Raw genomic sequence first — 7513 nt, 5'->3', positions numbered from 1 at the left:
ATCCGATTAACCCTATTAACTTCTTTGAGTGGAATGCCAAGTTTAAAACCCTCTCTCTAAACAGAGGAGGTGGACTGAGATCTAATCTGCCATAAACACCTGCCTTTACAAACACTTTCTTAAAGTTAAACTCCCGTTCACACCTGATGTCCATTAACGACCAAATACTGACCTGTCGTTGGAGAGCGGGACGTCTTCTTTCTCCTATGAATGGTGCTCTAACCATCCGTAATCAGTCAGAGGCTCCAGTCCCAAGGTGTGAATGGGGTGGAAACTTCTTGGTGACCAATGTTAGGACTATATTTTAACTTGATGGCACAGTCTCTGGCCATCATTGGATCGTTTGAGTGTCATTTGATGGGTTCGTCAGCCATAGGTTGGACGGTGCCAAAATGGGGGATTAGCTCAAATGGTAGAGCACTCGCTTAGCATGCGAGAGGTAGCAGGATCGATGCCCGCATCCTCCAAACCTTCTTTGATCCCATTGAGCTGTGTTGCATGTGTCCGCCTTTTACCAGAGGGAGACTTGATTAGCAGTAGTCTCTGGAACAGTAATTAACCTAGATTACCCAACAACCATCTAAGAAAGGCAACTGGACTTGCAGAGTTTCTTAAAGATGTTTCATCACTCATCCACGTAGTTTCTTCAGTTCTAAGGGACTGGTGGGAAGTTGAGGTCTAAACAGGGACATCTGTGGGTGTAACCCATCAGAAACCTGCTTGACTAGTCAGACTTTCCATTAATGACTACATACTTGGCTCTTCTTGAGAGGGGACTATTCGTCCTGTCTTCTTTCCCTATGAATGGTGCTCTAACGACACATTATCAGTCAGAGGCTCCAGTCTCAAGGTGTGAATGGAATTGAAACTTCTTGGAGGCCGAAGTTAGAAGTGTATTGTAAATTGATGGCAGATTATATCTGCCAATTAGCAATAGTACCAGCTCATCTAATTAGCTAACTCGAGTGTGGTTACCATGTTAAAGGGTGGTTTGTTTGGTTAAAGAGAGCTAAAACACAGGCACCTCCTTCGAGCCGGATTTGAACCAGCGACCTAAGGATGTCAATGGGTGCTCACTACAGTCCTCCGCTCTACCAACTGAGCTATCGAAGGGGATGTGCCCACTGCAGTCACATGATGTCGCTTAGCCAGGCTTATTATAAACATCAACCAGGAACACGTTGATTAACAACTTGAAAAATAATTTGCGTGAAAGTGATCCCACTGATTCTTAAAGTTTAACTCCCGTTCACACCTGATGTCCATTAACGACCAAATATTGACCTGTCGTTGGAGGGGTGGGGGGTGTCTTCTTTCTCCTATGAATGGTGCTCTAACGACCCACAATCAGTCAGAGGCTCCAGCCTCTGATATTTCTGAAAAATCAACCAAATCAAGCAAATTTTCAGAAAATAATTTATTTCCAATTATGTTTGTACATACAAGGAATTTGTTTCAGATTCCATCTGCAATTTTGAGTAAAAGTCTCTCTACTTCTGTCAGATTGCTGTCACCTGTGATACCACAAATGTTAAATAAAAACTGCTGAATTGAGTCCCAATGTTCACCATAGGGGACTTCAACTTATAGTATACTGCTGTGTGGTTAAAATGTTCCAGTGTATACCACTGGAAAGGCCAGTATGTCTTCTACATGGCACAACAGGTTTTGGGTTCATCTCCCTAGCTTGTATAGTTTTTTATATATTAAAGACTAATATCCTCTGTATGACAAAAATTAACCACCAGGTCCCAGGAGAATATAAAGCTTTTTAGATGATTTTTTTTAAAAAAATCTCTGCTTCACTTTAATTGCATTACGTCCGGATGCTCTTTATGGATTACAGTTCAGCCTTTAACACAATAATCCCAGAGAGACTGGACACTCTCGGCCTTCCCCCTCTCACATATGCCTGGATAAAGGACTTTCTCATCAACCGACCCCAGACTGTGAGACCTGGCCGCCACCTCTCCTCCACCCGCACGCTGAGCATCGGCTCCCCACGGGGCTGTGTGCTGAGCCCCCTCCTGTACTGCTGCTACACCCACGACTGCAGTCCGCCCCACAACGACAACCTCATCGTCAAGTTTGCTGACGACACTACAGTGGTCGGACTCATCTCCAGGGGTGATGAGGCTGCCTCCAGAGAGGAGGTCCTGAAGCTGGCAGCCTGGTGTTTGGAGAATAACCTCGCTCTCAACAGCAAGAAAACCAGAGAGATTATCATCGACTTCAGGAAGCACAGCACTGACCCAGCCCCTGTTTACATCAATGGCGAGTGTGTGGAGAGGGTCCACACCTTCAGGTTTCTTGGTGTCCTCATCGCCGCCAACATCTCCTGGTCAGAGAACGTCACCTCAATCATCAAAAAGGCCTTCTGACCTTCTACCGCTCATCCATTGAGAGCCTGCTGACTAGAGCCCGACCGATAAAGGATTTTGAAGGCCGATACCGATACAAATATTTGTTGGTTTTAAAAACCGATATGCCGATATATCGGCCGATATTTTTTTTTTCAGAAACGCGCAACAAAACATTAACTGATTTCCCTAACATTAGTTATTTGTAGTTATTTATGAGTTTTAACTAAAATAATATGATAATGCATCCCTTTACCTGCACTTTTTAAATTCTTTCCATCAAGCTACATCAAACCATTTTCAATCATCAGTTGCTGACTGCCTTCTTAACCTACTATTTAGCGATCTAAATCCATTATGTGACTCGTTAATGCTGCGACTGAACGACAGTCTGCAACGCACACTTGGCGTCATTGGATTTCACACACGTGTAAAAGAAAAGCTAACTTTTATGCACAAGCTACGTTTGATACTTTTTCTCTATGTCTAAATGTTCACTCCTCGCAAGTCTAACTTACATTTTACAATGCAGGGACTGTAACTAGAGATATGCTAGTTATAAATACAGTAATCATTACAGTACTTTATTTAGGCAGAATAAGTTCGTTGTGGTTTCCAAGCTCATTAATGTTAACGTTAGCGGTCTTCCACTGATAGTGGCATTAGCTAGCTTTATGGTTAGCTAGTCTATGATGAGCCATAATTTAGCAATGGATAACGTCATACTGCAAATTGTAAAACATACATTTTCAATATAACAGGCCAAGGAGAGATGATACGTCTCATTGCTATAACTGTCACGCTATTAAAGAAATACTTAAGTCACATTGTCAAAAGTTAAAAGGACAGTCAGTCAACTACACTGTAACAACGTAACGTAATTAGCTAATTCCGCTTCACTCTCGGCTTATTTAACAGCAGCAAAACTGGACATGATAGTCACGAATTTTGTCATGCTTATTTGAGTTAAGAGAACTGATGGGGATGTTCTTTTAATTGTTATTCAAGCAATGTATGTCTCGTGACCAACTCACCATGAACACACTTCACCGATGATCTTACTCGCGGATAACTGGTTCTCTCTGCCCGACTCTCGCTGGAGTGTTGCCAACAGGGACGGTGTAGAGTGCCCTCTGGTGGACAAACTAAACTATACAACGCCAACACTCATGACATGGTTGAAGGGTGTTTCGTTTTTATTTTATTTTTGAAATATTCATTTATCGGCCATTATAAATGCCGATACCGATAGTTTTGAAAATGCCTAATATCGGCCGATAATATCGGCCTGCCGATATATCGGTCGGGCTCTACTGCTGACATACTGCATCACAGTATGGTACGGCAGCTGTACCATTGCAGACAGGGGAAGGCTGCAGAGAGTCGTAAAGGCAGCACAGAAGATCACTCGCTGCTCTCTTCCCTCCCTGACTGACATTTACACCTCCCGCTGCCTCAGCAGAGCCAAAACCATCACCAAGGACAGCTCCCATCCTGGCTCTGACCTGTTTGACCTGCTGCCCTCTGGGAGGCACTACAGGTGCACCAGGACAAAAACAAACAGATTCAAAAACAGCTTTTTTCCCAAAGCAATATCCACCCTGAACTCCCACATGCTCTGATTTTTTCTTTCATGGACTCTCTCCAATCTCCATCTCCACTGTAACACTGTTTTAATGTGCAATACTCCACTGTTTTAATGTGCAATATTCCATTAATGTGCAATATTCCATTAATGTGCAATACATACATTATGTGCAATATATATTTATACTTACATACAGTACATTCACCATATTTATTTCTGAAAATCTCCTCAGGACTGCGCACCTCTATGTTTATACTGTATATATTTTTCATATGTCTTTTTATACTGTATTTTTGTTTTTTGCACTGTTATTGGTGAGGGCTTTCATCTCATTGTACGTGTGTCTAGTGACAATAAAGTCATTCTATTCTATTCTATTCTATAAACAACATAACTTGTAATTTCGCTGATGGAAAAGAAGCTTGGAGGATGCGGGCATCGATCCCGCTACCTCTCGCATGCTAAGCGAGCGCTCTACCATTTGAGCTAATCCCCCGGTTCAGTTTCCGTTTCAGACGCTAGGCGTTCTAAACACAGGACATTACAGATGACGACAAAAGTAAGTACTAATATGGTTAACTTATCAAATAGAAATCGCACCTGTTTTAGTCACTTCTTTTTGCACTGCTTTTTTTGCACGAACCACTACCTCACCAACTCTAAAAAAAAATAGTTTTTTTCAAAGTTTAAGCAACTATTTATTTGTTAAGTTTATTCCACCACCACACTGTATATACAGAATGTCTTTATATTTCTAGTTTTTCCTCTCTATATTTTTTCAGAGTATTGTTATTTTTTTGTATATATTTTTCAAAATTTTGTATTTGTGTTTTTTGCCCTGTCGAGGTCGTCACTGTTTTCTGTATATTACAAAACATGTCTTATGTCTTATGTCTAGAGACTTTAGCTGCACCAGTTTCTGGTTGTCAGCATAACAAGCAAGTTTTCAGGAGGAGCTCCTATTTAAACCTCAAACTTCCCACCAGTCCCCTAGAACTGAAGAAGCTCCTCGGATGAGTGGTGAAACGTCTTCTCAAAAACTCTACATGTCCAGTTGCCTTTTTTGAACCTCTGTTGGACAGAGACTTACTAGTTGAAAGTATAAATGACTGCTACTGAATTAGTGTTGTTTCGGCGGAAGAACACCGTCATTTTGTAAAAGAGGTTAATAGGTTTGGAGGATGCGGGCATCGATCCCGCTACCTCTCGCATGCTAAGCGAGCGCTCTACCATTTGAGCTAATCCCCCATGTTGCAGAAAGCAACCTGACGTCATCATACAAACCGAATACTCCTGATTCTCACCAACTTTATTAACAATATTCTGTAATTATTTCCTCTTATACAACAGGTTTTACGACCATTTCACTTTATTTGTGATTCTTGTTTTAATTATAGGTTAGATAGATGGATAGATAGATTCAGAATCAAAAAACGTTATTTGTCCTCAGGGGGCAATTAAGGAAACACATAGCAGGCAACAACGACATAAGACTGAGTGGAAAAGCTCAGTTAAAATAAGTAACATAGAATAAACCAACTGGAAAAAAAAAAAATATATATATATATATATATATGTGTGTTTTATCAATTAATTGCGTGAAAGGGAGGGTTTCGGTGTTATCTGTTACTCCAATTAGTTTCACCTGTGAGATTGTCTGACCGGAAAACCGGATTAGCAAGAACAACTACATTTTTATTTATTTATTTATTTGTTTGTTTATTATTATTAACTTCACTGGAACTTTAAACACTAAATTATCAATAGAACCAGATTTATATCTCCCAGAACAAAGTATTGACAAAGTGACGTTTACACGCTAGCACCATTTAGCTTGCTAGGTGCTGACCATATAAAGACACTTTATTTAAAAGTATCACCACTTTCAATTCTAGCAAACCTGTATCTCGTTTTGACTTTTACATGTCTGTCCTAATCCATTAGCTGGCTAATTGGCTATTTAGGCACTTCAGTTGTCATAATACTCAAAATTAACTCACCGAAGTGGAGGACACATTTCTTCGATGCTCCGTCAGTCGCTGCAGCAGAAGCAGTCAAGGCATTATTTGTGTTAAACATTATCCAAAATGGACCACAACCTCAAACACGGCCAAGAGGTTGTCACGAGCTCAGGTGGGGATATACAGAGACTACAGCTAGCGGCTAGTGACCTCTGGTGCTAACTGGGCAAATTAAGACATAAGAAAAAGAACATTATTTATCCCACGTATGGGAAATTTCCATGTCACAGTAGCGCGGAATTTCGCACAAATATACACAAAAAACAATAACGAATTTGACTGGAATATTACAAAAAAAAAAACTACTAAAAAACAATAACATATATATAAAATAACAACACTGGAAAAATATATAGAGAAAAATAAATACATTAAGACATTCTGTATATACAGTGTGGTTGTGGAAACTTAACAAATAAATAATTGCTAAAAAACTATAAAACGTATATTGGACAAGACAAGTGGTTTGTGCGAAATTAGGCAGTGCAAAAAAAAAATTGTTGACTCAGGCTGGTGTTGTTGTACAGCCTGCTGTCAGTTAGGATGAAGGACCTGCGGTAGCGTACCTTCTTAGCAACTCAACACTTTCTGAGTGGTTTTTTTGTGGCGTTCAGAGACCGAATGGGATGGGAAATTAAAACTCACACACTCTCTTGAGCACTGGAACCACAGACAGTACAAAGACTAGAGCAGAAGGCTAAGTTCAAGAGGTATACAAACCAGTTTGTCCAATTAATAAGTTTAACTGTGGATGTTTTGTCTGCTTTGAAGACGGAAAAGAAACCACCTCCTTCGAGCCGGATTTGAACCAGCGACCTAAGGATGTCTTTGTTGTCACACTACAGTCCTCCGCTCTACCAACTGAGCTATCGAAGGGGATGAGGCAATGGATCGAATGTACTGAATATATCGGGCAATTTTGTAATCGTGAAAAATGTAATTGAAACATTCTAATGTTTGATGTAATTTCTCTATCATTGCTACGATAGCAAGTTAGATTAACTAGTCAATTCCCCCATGACTTGAGCAAAAAGTGCAAGGCCTTACATTAGTTCCTAATCGTACATCAACATACAAATTTACTCACAAAATAAATAGAAAGGAGCCAAGCTGATGACCTGAGGGGTATTGCACAAAACTAGAATAAAGAAATCCAGGATAATTGAGCAAGCGCGGCTTGACCTCGTCTGCTCGGTGCATCCTGGTTTAATTGGTTGCACGTTTGCCGAGCCAGGATGAAAAGGCGCGGCTATGTTAAGCCAGGTGAAGATAGCTGGGTTAAGTGTGTGTTCACGGCACACTTAAATAGACCTCGCGATCGCTCACAGAATCACTGATGAGAACATGGCCGGGTTAAGTTTGAGCTGCTTTCATGCAACCAACATATCCCGGCTTAATCCCTTATCTTGGTTTTGTGCAATAGCCCTCCGGTCATATTGTGCTGGAATATGTGCTTTTGCCTATTTTCTGGCAGAAATAGGTCCAAAAATATTTATACCTACAGTAAAAAAAATTTAGAGTCTGACATCAACATAACCTGCTCA

The sequence above is a fragment of the Chelon labrosus genome (genome assembly GCF_963514085.1).
Source record: "Chelon labrosus genome assembly, chromosome: 14".
Taxonomy (NCBI): Eukaryota; Metazoa; Chordata; class Actinopteri; order Mugiliformes; family Mugilidae; genus Chelon; species Chelon labrosus.
The sequence above is the reverse complement of the archived record's forward strand: the minus strand, read 5'-3'. Positions refer to the sequence as shown.